This window comes from Canis lupus, chromosome 2, assembly GCF_003254725.2.
Source record: "Canis lupus dingo isolate Sandy chromosome 2, ASM325472v2, whole genome shotgun sequence".
Taxonomy (NCBI): domain Eukaryota; kingdom Metazoa; phylum Chordata; class Mammalia; order Carnivora; family Canidae; genus Canis; species Canis lupus.
Genome location: NC_064244.1, coordinates 22,577,283 through 22,590,684, shown reverse-complemented (window position 1 = coordinate 22,590,684; position 13,402 = coordinate 22,577,283). Strand labels below are relative to the sequence as shown.

Genomic DNA, 13,402 nt, shown 5'->3' with positions numbered 1-13,402 from the left:
ATGTCGAGCCGAGTTTGTGAGCAATAAATTGGGGGTAAATTCTCACTTTTATTCTTTTCACCACTGCGCTCAGAATGTCATTTTTTACCATAATCTCATTATCCCTTCAGTTAAGTTTCAAATAAAGAAATAAACACAGAATAGAGGTCACTGCACCCCAGTCTACTACTGTGTTGCCCAGAAGACCAGAATTTAGGTGAATAAGTCAAAGTTGAGTTGACCATTACAGTTTTTTTCACAACAGTGGGGCTGTATTGGGGATTATATTATCTCTATGATTTGTGTGACTATAACCATAGGTTATTAAACAGACAAGATATTAGTCTGACAATCTGTTGCTCCACTCTGGAAGCAGTTAAATGTAAATTGTCCCTTTACTGTGACATATTAGCTATAGAAAATTCAAACACGTGCTCTTCTCCCTCCCACCCCCCCAACCCCCCCAACCCAGATACGAGGCTCACATTCCTCGTATCTTCAAGACAATTATTTTCTGAAAATACTATGGAGATGTTCTCACGGTAGATGGTGTAGACATTTGCAACATTTCTCCTCTGTTTATTTTTTTCTCATTCTGGTCTTTTACTGGCAGATTTCTCCTTCACCGTTTCTGAATCAGATGAAATATTAATATGGTTATTTTTAAAAGTTTCTACGATGACATGATTTTTTAAAAGGGAGAGATATTTTTTTTCCTCTGTTTCTTTCGATTCCATTAAGCTTCGGTGAAACTTGAGAAACAGATCAAAGGCCATAGGAGATTGTGACGGTCAGCATGCTTTTTCGCATCTCCACTTCTCCAGCCACTTAAGAATTGCTCAGATTTGACGGAATAAAAAACACAGACTGGCAGCCAGAGTTGGGAGTCTGGAATCTTCCTGGCAACCAAAGCCCAAAATACAGATCTCTCTGGAGCCAGCATATTCATAAACGATCGGAGGTTTGTGACTTAGTTAAGAAAGCACCAGAAGTCAGATTTAAGTTAAAAAAGAAAAAAAGCAGAGTAATGCAGATCCTTATTTTATAATCACAACAAAGTGCTTTCTATGGAATAGTAAGAACCGCTCAGGGTCCCAGGGATCCTCTGTCATCCTAGGGGATGCTCAGAAAGGTGATGGCCGTGGAAGCTGGCCAGCATGCTTACCTGTTGCTTGCTGCTTGAGAGACTTGGGCCTCACAGGAAGGTGTGACATCCCTGGGCCTGGCGGTGGGAGTCACCGGAGCTGCCCCCTGATGGGGTGACTGTTCACAATGTCCATCACTAGCACAGCAAGGCAGCCTTGCAGAGAGTGAGGTGCATTAAGCAGTTCCGCACATGCGTGGTGCCAGGCATTTGGGCACAGTGAGGGTGTATGTCTGGGGCTCACACTAGGTTGTGTTTTCTTTCCGAATGTCATTTCCAGAGAGGACAGTAGAACAACAGGGATGCAAAGGTGAGAAAGGACGATGGAGCGAGTTCTCTGATGCCTTTTGCTGTTTGGGGGGATGTTTGTAGAGTTAGCATATCCAAAAGGGGTACCTTGGCCTGTGAAATCTCTCATCATTTGGGGGTGTTCTTCTTTGTGGTCCCTTCATGCTTCTAGTAGTGGACCAGCCACACTGAGTGGAGACTGCGTTGCTTCGCCACAGCAGCTTTGGAGGAAGAAGTTTATTGCTCGTTACAGAAACCAAAGGATTGCTTTTCTTGGAAGCAACTCCCTGGTTTCTAAACCACACAGTAAACTGTTCTCCGGTGTCCACTTTGGCCGAATATTCTCAGCCATCGCTTCTTCTATCTTCTGCACACAGCATGATCCTTGGCTCCTTGGTGAGTCAGGGAAAGAGGATGAATGTATGTTTACAGTAGTTGTAATGTTCCTCCAAAGCCCAAATTCTGTTAATTTCATTAAAAATTTTTCATATTTTACCGAATTAACAATTTGTGTATCTGGCCTGTTAAGAGTTTTTTTAACTGCTGCTAAGCATTTGACCATATCTGTGGGAGCCTCAAAGCAGTCCAGCAGAATGGGTGTAAAATATAGTCATAAGGACAAAAAAAAAATAACTGGCATTTGTACAGTGCATTGGAGTTCATGACATGCAATTTCTGTGTCGTGTGTGTTACTCAACAGGAGATGGATCAGAGGACAGAGCCAACAGGCTCAACAGGCCAATTTGAGTCAAGGAGCTTTTATTTCTAACCAGTGGTGGTAATGGGGTCCTTTCATGTTGGTGAGAACTCAGAGGGCAGCACTTAACAGCAGCAGGGACAAGGGAACATTCTGAGTGGGCTGGAGGGAAGGGGGGGTGCACGTTACGCCAGAGAAGGTGCATCTCTTGGCTAGGTTCTGTTGAGCAAACAATGGCTGAAATTGGTGTCAGTAACAACCTATTTCCTGCCTGATTGGGTTAGGAAAAGAAAATAAACTCTAAGAGGTTTTTTTTTTTTTTTTTTTTAAGATTTTCTTTATTTTTTTTTTTTTGAGAGAGATGAGAGTGAGTGAGTGTAAGTAGAGGGAGAGGGAGAGGGAGAGGCGTAGGGAGAGGGAGAGGGAGAAGCAGACATCCCCCCAGAGCGCAGAGCCTGGCATCTAGCACAGGGCTCGATCTCAGGACCCCAAGATCATAAGCTGAGCCAAAGTCAAATGCTTAATGACTAAGCCACCCAGACGCCCCTCTAAGAGGTTTTTAGCAAATTATTACATGTATATACACGTGTCACATGTTGGTGCTTATTAGTATTTATTAGTCGATTCACTCATATGTTTATATTCAGAAGTTGCCCTTTTTAAGTAAACAAAATTCTTAACCCGCTAGCGTATGTGTGTTTTTTTTAAAAAAGATTTTATTTATTTATTCATGAGAGACAGACAGACAGAGAGAGAGAGAGAGAGAGACAGGCAGAGGGACAAGCAGGCTCCATGCAGGGAGCCTGACGTGGGACTCGATTCCGGGACCCCAGGATCACGCCCTGGGCCAAAGCCAGGCGCTTAACCGCTGAGCCACCCACGTGTCCCCTGCTAGCGTATTGTGTCTCTATCAACCAGTTTTCTCATGTCTGATTTTGTTGCCAATGTTTTCACTACCAAGTTCCTTGTGCCCTTTTTTTTTCTTTTCACTTAGAGCCAGTGACTTGAAAGATTTGATATTAATGTTGAGCTGGACTCTGAGAGCCTAGTTAAAATGTATCTCAAAACAATAATAAAAGTCACTGGCTGTTCCCTTTCTTCTTCCCATGATTATTGAACGAGTAAGTGAGGAATTAAGATGATTAATGTGCAAACACCGAGCACTGGCCTTGGCAGATGAGTGTTCAGTAAATTAGTATTTTGCCTCACCCTCAATAGTGCTTTTCTTTCTTTTTTTTCTCCTTTCCCCCTTCCCCCTGCCTCCCTCCCTCCCTCCCTCCTTTCCTTCCTCCCTCCTTTCCTTCCTTCCTTCCTTCCTGCCTTCCTGCCTTCCTGCCTTTCTTCCTTCCGTCCATCTCCATACCCAATGTGGGGCTTGAACTCACAACCCTGAGATCGAGAGTTGCATGCTTTGCAACCTGAGCCAGCCAGGCGCCCCTCAATAGTGCTTTTCATCCTTCTTCTGAGTACTCTCAAGTGCAGAGAGTGGTAGACGCATGAGCTTAGGTATCTCTGTGTGTCTCACGGACTCCCATTGAGGACTACTGATGTTCTTGGAAGATGGGCCCTTGTAACCCAAGGGCTCTCTCTACCCCTTGGCACACATACTATAATTTGAGAAGTTTGGTGTTAGCAGCTAATGTTGGAAAGACAGAAGGGAGTGGTCAGTGTATTCACCACAAATATGTTTTGTCATGTTTGATATCCTTTGAAATTTGGTCATATTTGTGTGGTTTATAAGGCCATTCTCTTGGGACATGCTGGGTGGCTCAGCGGTTGAGCAACTGCCTTCAGCTCAGGGCGTGATCCTAGGGTCCTGGGATTGAGTCCTACATCGGGCTCCCTGCATGGAGCCTGCTTCTCCTTCTGCCTGTGTCTCTGCCTCTCTCTCTCTCTCTCTCTGTTTCTCATGAATAAATAAAATCTTTAGAAAAAAAAAAGCCATTCTCTTAGGTAGATTAGAACAGCCCACCTGTTCCCCAGTCATTCTGGACATCGGGCAGGGAACCATTTTTCCTCAAATTTGCATTTGCTCGTACAGCTAAAATGTGGAAATCTGCTGAGAATACATTTGTACTTAGTGTCCTGTGGATTTTAGTTACATGCAGAGTTTTAATGGTGGGTTTCTTATTGGAGGGTAAGATAATAGGACAATATTTTTTTACTAACTCAGATACATGAAAATAAGAAAGAAATCCTTCTGATCATTTGGGCATTTCTGTAGCAGCTGCTAATTACAGATGATCCTCAATTGCCCATGAATTCAGGGATTCTTATAGATAATATGCATTCTTTGATAATCAAAAAATTTCACTTTGGTTGTTAGTTCTTATTTCCTTCTTTTTTTTATTTTTTTTTTATTTTTATTTTTATTTTTTTATTTTTATTTTTTTTTATTTATTTATGATAGTCACACAGAGAGAGAGAGAGAGGCAGAGACATAGGCAGAGGGAGAAGCAGGCTCCATGCACCGGGAGCCCGACGTGGGATTCGATCCCGGGTCTCCAGGATCGCGCCCCGGGCCAAAGGCAGGCGCTAAACCGCTGCGCCACCCAGGGATCCCTCCTTCTTTTTTTTTAAAGTTATTATTTATTTGAGAGAGAGAAAGTGAGTGAGAAAGCATGAGCAGGGGGAAGGGCAGAGGGAGATGTGGGGCTCCAGTCCCAGGACCATGACCTGAGCCAAAGGCAGATGCTTAACCAACTGAGCCACCCAGGCGCCCCTGTTAGTTCTTGTTTCTTGTTTTTTTCTTTTCTTTTCTTTTTTTTTTTTTTTAAGATTTTATTTATTTATCCATGAGAGACACGGAGAGAGAGAGGCAGAGACCCAGGCAGAGGGAGAAGCAGGCTCCATGCAGGGAGCCCGATGTGGGGCTCGATCCCAGATCTCCAGGATCACGCCCTGGGCCGAAGGCAGGCGCTCAACCTCTGAGCCACCCAGGCGTTCCTAGTTCTTGTTTCTTTGGAACCAGTCTTATTTTGAAACCAACTTTTGACAGAAGACGCAACATTGTGAGCAATCACCACTTGTTCTATCTAGGTGTCTCATTTAATCATTGCTTTAATCCTGCAATGTGGGTGTTACTCCCCCCAGTGATGGATGAAGAGACAGAGGTTCAGGGAAGCTAATGCAGGACCACCCACTGAGTCATGGAGCTGGGCCCTAACCTCACCTCTCTGACTCAAGACTCATTATCTCTCTCTCAAACTACTGCCTCTCCACTGGTAGAAATATGGTAAAATGTCCTGTAAGATTGGAGGAGGCCCAAAAAGGGCTAACATAATCATGAATCATCAATTCCTGAGTAACCAAGAATTGACGAACATTTGAGAGAGTTAGCTTGGGTTTCTTCATACCAAAGTATTGACAAGCATTATAAGGAGCAAATGAGATAATGGATTAGAAATGCACTGGTCAGTACAACCAGCCCTACACATACTAAGGCGGATTGTCAGTCCCTTAAACCTCTGCCCTTTGAGAAGAATAGGTGCCTGGGACGGTGCCTTCAGCCCCTCTGAGTTACAGGTTGGTCACTGTGATAGCTCAGCACGGCTGTTTACACTAGTTGAGACCTACATCTGGTCTAGACAAATGAGAGCTGCCAAACAAAGCAACGTGTTGAACGAGGATTGTCATGGCCAGGAGCCCATTTTCTTGTTTAAGATCTCTGGAACTTTCCTGCTAAAAGGCAGACAAGGTTTGGATAACTCATTTGAAAGCAAACCAAGTACTGTGTTCTCCCTCAGCCACTTGAGAAACTTGCTCAAAAATATATGCGGAGCAGAAGGAATGGAAAGACGCTGCCATGTTTAAGCGCGTAGCAAGCAGTGAGTCGGTGGTTGGGAACCCACCGTCATGGTGCCTTGACTGGTGGAACTCTTGTCACAGATGAATTGTTGCTTGAGCAATAGTCTTCACCCAGACAGTGCAGTTGCCTAGTGTGTACCTAAACCTCTCACCTCTGTTGAGAATGGCCAGTTACACAAGGGCTGCCTCAATGACTTTTCTCTCATCCCTGTTCATCTTCTAAGAACATCAGTTGAGACAGACGTTGTAGTGCCTGGTACAGTAACTGGCACGTTGAGGGATGACATACATACTTCTTGAATACGTGTACTGCAGAAGCATCTCCTGGAAGTCAGGCTCAGTTTGAGCATCCGTGAGTAGGGTGACCTCTTGATTGGTCTTTATTCACATGAAGCTTATAAAATACATTCTTTAGGTTTTTTTTAATTGAAATTTGATTGAGGTCAAATTTGATTGTAGATTTACATGAAGCTGTAAGGAATAATATAGAGAGATCCTGTGTACCTTTTATATAGTTTTCCCCAATGGGGGAAATTTTTCTGACAAAAACACAACACAGTATCAAAATCAGGATGTTGGCATCAAGACAGTCCACCCATGTCGCTCATATGATCTGCTGATTTTGTTCAAATGTATTTTTTTAAAGATTTATTTATTTTTAGAGAGAGAGAGAGAACAGAGGGAGGGGCATGGGGAGAGGGAGAGAAAGAGTTTTTTTTTTTTTTTTTTTTAGAGATTTTATTTATTTATTCATGAGAAGCAGAGACACAGGCAGAGGGAAAGCAGACTCAATGCAGGGAGCCCAACGTGGGACTTGATCCTTGGGACTCCAGGATCACGCCCTGGGTGAAAGGCAGGCACTAAACCGCTGAGCCACCCAGGGATCCCCAGGAGAGAGAGAATCTTAAGCAGACTCCGTGCTGAGTGTGGAGCCTGTCACAGGGCTTGATCCCACGATCCTGAGACAAAACCAAGAGTCGGAAGCTCAACCAACTGAGCCACCCAGACAACGCTGTTCAAATATTTTTTTAGTGTGCTTTTAAAATGGTGAAGTATGATTGGGGAGGGAAAAAAGCCAGACTGTAGGCTCCTGTGGCAAAGGTGGAACTAGAACTTTGTGAACGTATGTTGGGGCGAGGCTGGTTTCCAGTCCAGAGGAGAGCTGAGTGTGGGACGACTCAGGGGGTCCCCTGTCGGGGAGCAGAGGCTTCTCAGGGCAGTGAGCCTTGGGGCTGAGAGCAGTAGGCGTCTGTTTGGCAGCCCAGAGGAAAGGAGGGAGCCTTGTTCTGCATTTTCCAGGGCTGAGGCTGCCGCCAGTGGGTGCCCTTCCCACTAGTGACCTCCTTGCTCCAGCCACGCGGCGGGAACACATGCCATGGTTTGGGCTTACAGGGGCCCGAAGTCTGGTCTACACCCAAATCCCAGACCACACCCGCCCCCTTCTGAACCAGAATTTCCAGAAGCCTTGAGAATTAGCCCCAGTCTCTGTCATTCTTTCCTTTCCTGTGGTTGTTTTTCTCATTGGATTCAGGCGAACAAATAATGAGGTATTAGAGGGCTGATGGTGCCTCTTTTTATTCATTATTGAGCAGTCTCTTAACCAAATCTCATCTGCCCTGTGCAGCCCGCACAGCATTGTGCTGGAAAGGTGGGTCATTAATGCTGATGGAAATGAAGTCAGCTTCTCCCTAGGGAGACATTTCCAGGGAACGAGGACCTGCAACTCCCCTGATGCGGAGGAGGTGGGGTGAGCAGAGGGTAATGGTGCAGAGGGCAGGAGCCCATTATGTTTCTGGGACCCTTGAAGCCCAGGGTCCCACAGAGCTGAAGGAGCTTCTCTGAAGTGGGAACGTGGCCTTGTTTCTATTTAGGGAGAGAAAAACCACCCAGTATTTTTTACGCTCCCGAATTGAATCCAGCCTTCTAGGTTAGAAGATAGAGGTCCCCCCTACCATCTTCTTTTCTGACTTAAAAGTGTCTGGGTTTCAGCCTGTGTGAGTAGCTAACTCACAGTTAACTCTTGCGTCTGAGCCAGGCCTTCCCTTAGGGGTGGGCAGGCTGCTTGCTGGCTTTACCATCACTGCTTTTCCTGGGGCAGAGCCAAGGAAGGCAACATTTGCATAATATTCCCTTATTTGGCTGGCCACCTTCTGCCATAGATCTAGAAAATAAAAGACACACCTTCCCCAGGAATTACTAGTTGTCCAACAAATAACTACATAACAACTGCTTACTATGTGGGAACCCTGAGAACTTTTTCCAGGAAAAGCTAATATAATAAAATACTTTGGCAAACGTGCTTATAGTATAATATTATTTAATAAGGTTTTAAGAATCCGGTTTTTAAATTTGCAGCTTCTGGAGGAAATCACGTTTTATTTTACTTGGAGAACAATTTAGTTGAAATGACCCTTGCAAGGGATTTGGAAAATGCACGTGTTCAGTTATTCTTCTAAGCCTTTTTATATAACCGGTTCTCACAGAACCTTGTTATTCCTGGCAGATTCCCCCCGCCCCTCTGTTCCCGCTTTTTTGGTTTACCAGGTTATTCTTCTTTTTAAGTATTGAACATTTTCTTCGGAGCATATTCTGATATTTCAGTAAATGGATGAATACCAGAAAGAAAGAATGGTAAATTTCTGCTTCATTGCTTTGGATGTTTCTTTGGATCCAAAGATATGTCTCAATGATTCCAAATGTTCACATCTCAGTAAGCAACCAGATAATGAGTTTCTTCGAATTATTGCAGAATGTCCATTATTATATAGATACAGCTAGCCTTGAGGGCTACATTTGCCTCCCGGATTTTATGACGACTTTCTGGAATGCTTTTGAAAACTTTAACTATATAGTACACATAGGCTCGCTTTGTAAATTAAAGAAAGAGTGCGTCTGCGCCCCCATCCCTTATATGATAACGACTTGGAGAAAAATATGAAAATTGGCTCTCATCCTCAGCCATAACCACTGTTAAATTACAAAAATGTATTTTTCCAGGCTTTTTCTATGCATAGTTAACACGATTACTTTCCTTGTTGTGTATTGTTTCTTTCATTTATCATTAAATGACATATCCTGGGCATTTTCTCACATTGTAAATCTTTTCCCCAAATACTGTATATGCCGTTTGAATCCCAGGAAACCCAGGCCTAGCTTGAAGTGTGCACCATGGCCTGCTGCGCCCCCACTTCTGTATTGACCAGGGCCCCAGGGTGTGTGTAGGGGAGGAGGGGGTCCCCTTGCCTTCCTGAAGTCAGAGTGCCATAAGCATCCTCTCATTTCTCTCCATTCCTTCTCCTCTTTGTCCCCATGTGCATTTTCCTATGCGTATTTTTAGTTCCTTCTCACTCGCCAGTATTGATCAGAAGCTGGGGGCCGAGTGGTGGTCCTCTGGCCATGCTTCTCTGCCCACGGGCGTGCCCGCTGCAGGCTTGCTCCTCCTGGGAAGTGGGAGTTAGCCCCGGCCTGCATCCGAGTTGTTCACTGCACACGGGGGTGGCTGCCTTTATGATATTTGGTCATGTTTCCTTCTGAGCCCATGATCATTCATTCTCCTTGTTGACTTCTAACTGGAGACAGCCCCTCACTAAACATGGTGAACCCGTATTTTAGTGGCTGGTGTGGGGCTGGCTTTGCATATCAGGTGACCCTGTGAAATGTGGCCTGGCTCTTTGACTAGAGCTTAGCAACCCAAAGCCTGAGGATGCACAGGTCAGGAGCCAACCTCATTGCCAGGGTACAGACCAAGGGCCCCTTAACCTGTAAGTTCCTGAGAATCAGGAAAGACAGGGCTGGAGCACTCCTCCCCACAGCCTGGGCTCTCCACTCCTCTCTCCACCTGCCGGATGGGTGTCTGATTTTTTCCTTTATTGCTAGTGTAGAACGAGGACAGATACGTTGGAAAGGCATGGTTTGGAGCTTGACTGCAATTCCCCATTTAACATGAGAGGTCTCTGCCTTTCTTAATCTCCCCTTTGTCAGGATGCAGCCACTCTGGACGTGTCACGCCCTTTACTGAGGCGTGAAGGCCTGTTGAGTTACAGACAACATGCTGTCCGTGGGGTTCCCCACCGTTGCTCTCTTTAGGTCTAAGTCTGTCACGTGCATTGATGGTGCAGGCCCTGGCAGGAGCCGGGAACCTTGGGAGCCTGTACACAGCATCCGTGCTTGCTTGGTCTCCTCTCTTTCCTGTGATTAAAAACCTTGCTTCTCCTGCTCCTCTTTCCTAAGTGCACCCCTCTTCCTCCATGGAGGCCTCATGCAACTCTATTCCGGCTGCCCCACCTGTCTCCTTCCTTCCTCCCTTCATTCCTGGGCTTAGTCTCACACTTCTGTTGCACAGCATTCATTCATTCATTCACTCATTCATCTGTGATTGTGCCAGCCTGTTGCTTGAGTCTCAGTGCCTAACGATACGCAGCACAGTTCCTGCCTCCCCAGGAGCCTGCTGCTCATTACCTGGGGAGTCAGGTAAGCTGATGACTATGCAAGGTAGGGGTCACAGGGTCCAGCAGAAACACAAGAAAGTGGGCCTAAGTCTGTGCTGGAGTCAGGAAAGCCATCAGTGGTGAAGTGACACCCCTCAAAGGGTTTGTGAGGCCAATGTGGGGCAAAAGGAAGAGGACAGGCAGGCAGAAAGAATAACACATGTGGAGGTTGGAGGCATTGACAGTGTGGCACGTTCATGAAAATGAGCCATGCGGAAAGCCAGATTAGAAGTGACACTGGGAGAAAGGTTGTGGCCACATCACAAAGGCCCTTTTATATCGGAATGATAGCAACCCAGTTAACACTTCCATGGTCCTTATTATGGACAAGACACTGAGCATTTTATAGACATGGGTTCATGTATTCCTCATACCAACTCTAAGAGGTAGCAACTGTTGCTGTCTCCATTTTACAGATGAAAAAACTAAGACCAGAGAGACTGGGATGGACAGAAGGTTCTCCGGACAGCAGGGGTGGATCTGGGCTTCGGGCCAGGGAGTCTGCTGTGGGACTGCATGGCCCAGAGCTGGCTGTCCTCGTGGCCCAGCGGCCACATCTCACACTCCAGTTACTTCATCACATGGGCCTCGGGGAGCGATGGGAAGGGGTTAACTCGTGGGGAAACAGATCTGAAATTTGTTCAGATAGTTCTTTAGAGACAGATGGAGATTTGATCCAGGAAGGCTGCTTAGAAGTCCCTGCCGTTGTTGTGTGGGAATCTGGTGGAACGTCTTTTAGAATGGCTTTCTCAGAATTCTATATCCTGAAAAGGCAGCTCTGCAGCCTATTTTTAAACCAGTGCTAGTTTATAACGAAACATGCCCTATATGCTGATAGAATTTAATGTGTGAATTTAATAATCAATATGTTTATGTGATTTTAAATATTTTGCTGTACAATAAAAGGAACAATTTTTTTTTATTAGGCACTTTTCTTAAAGACCCTTTGGATCTTCCTTCCACTTCTCAGTCTGATGGGAGGCTGGCAGTTTCATTAACAGTACCCCTCGGGAAGCAGCTGGCTCCTCTGTGATGGTGTCCCTAACTGGTACCTCTTCCAGGAGGTTTTTTTTTTTTTTTAAACAGTTATTTATATTGTAGTATGGGGCGCCTGGGTGGCTCAGTTGGTTAAGCATCCGACTCGTGGTCTTGGCTCAGGTTATGTTCTGGAGGTCATGAGATCAAGCCCCGCATCGGGCTCCACGCTTAGTGGGGAATCTGCTTGACATTTTCTCTCCCTCTCCCTTTTCTTCTACCTCTCCCTCTGATTGTGTGCTCTCTCTCTCTCTCTCTCTGTGTATCTCTCTCAAATAAATACATAAATAAATAAAATCTTAAAGGAAATTGTAGTAAAATATACATACCACACACGTTACCATTTTAACCATTTTTAAATGCACAGTTCAGTGGGATTAAATACATGTACCATGTTTGCAAATATCACCACCATCCATCCCTATTCTTTTTGTCATCCAGAACTGATGAATGAAGCAACAACTCCCATATTGCCTCACCCTCCAGCCCTTGGAACCCACATTCTACATTCTGTCTCAATGGATTTGACTCCCATAGGTACCTCAGGTAATTGACCTTTTGTGTCTGGCTTGTTTCACTTATAATAATATCCTTGAGGTTCATCCATGTTGTAGCAGGTGTCAGAGTTTCCTTCCTTTTTAAGGCTGAATAATACTCCACTGTATGGATAGGCCACATTTTGTTTAACCATTTAACCATCAATGGGTGCTTGGACTGCCTCCATGTTTTGGCTGTTGTGCTCAGTACTGCTGTGAACATAGGTCAGTATCTTCTGTTTAGGTCCCTGCTTTTAGTTCTTTTGGGTATTTCATGAGGTTTTGTTCCCTCCTAGGCCTCACCTTGGGAACTGTAACATAGCTGTGCTCATGGGGATAGACATTGCCTTCTCCCTACTTTTGCTACCATGTCAAATGAATCATACTTAATATAGTAGTAGAGGTAGATTTCAGGAATAGTATGTTTTAGAGTGGGTCCTCTTTCCCACTTTTATGGAACAGGAAGCCTAGTAGGCATTAAACAGGAAGCATTCCCTGACAAATCTCAAGTAGGAGGTGACTCTCTGAGCTGTAGAAGATCAAGGGAAGGTGAGGAGTGAGGGAGGGACATGGCTGAGGGGCAGTGCTGATTGGGGGCCCAGTCTAGGAAGTAGAATTTAGGGCATTCATGAGTTTGCATTTCATTGTAGGGCATGAGGAAGAGAGAAGAGTCTGGGGTGAACCCCATATTTCTAGTTTGGGTGGCTAAATGGTCCCCAGAACTAGGATGACTGGCAAAGGCAGGGGAGTCCTGGGAGATCATAGAGCATACATCTATTTTGGACTGCTACAAAATAGGGGAAGAAGTTTCATGGGCCTGCAGATGATGTGCAGGGTAAGGATCATTACAATGGGACCATATAGTGAAACTGGAAAAATATAGTGAAGTTACTATATAGTAAATTATTGTGAAATTATTATTAAATTATAGTAAATTAGTGTGAACTTATTTTTTTCCAGTTACATTGAAGATAATTGTTATAACCAAATGTGTAAGTTTAGGGCATAAGGTTTGATTTACATATATTGTGAAGTGATGACCACAGTAGGTTCAGCTAACATCCGTCTTCTCATATAGACATGATAAGAATTAAAAAACAAAACAAAACAGAGAAAAGGAAAAAATGTTTTTCTTGTGATGAGAACTCTTAGGATTTGCTCTCTGAACAATTTCTCCATATGCCGTTATCTGTGTTCACCATGGTCTCCAGGCTGTACATCCATCCCTAGGACTTAACTGGAAGTTTAACTTAACTTGTAACAGTTACTTAACTTGTAACTGGAAGTTTGTATCTTTTGACCACTTTCCTCCTGTTCCCCCTCCCCACCCTCTGCTTCTGATAGTCACGGGTCTAATCTTTTTTTTTTTTTTTTTTTAAGATTCCACATAAAAGTGAGAACATACAGTACCTTATAAATGTCTCACTTA

The 13,402-nt window shown here is 44.6% G+C and overlaps 1 protein-coding gene across 2 annotated transcripts in view; it reads left to right on the top strand.

Moving 5' to 3' along the window:
* CAMK1D (calcium/calmodulin dependent protein kinase ID) overlaps positions 1-13,402 on the top strand; it is a 431,996-nt gene that overhangs the window by 78,148 nt on the left and 340,446 nt on the right. The window lies entirely within an intron of this gene.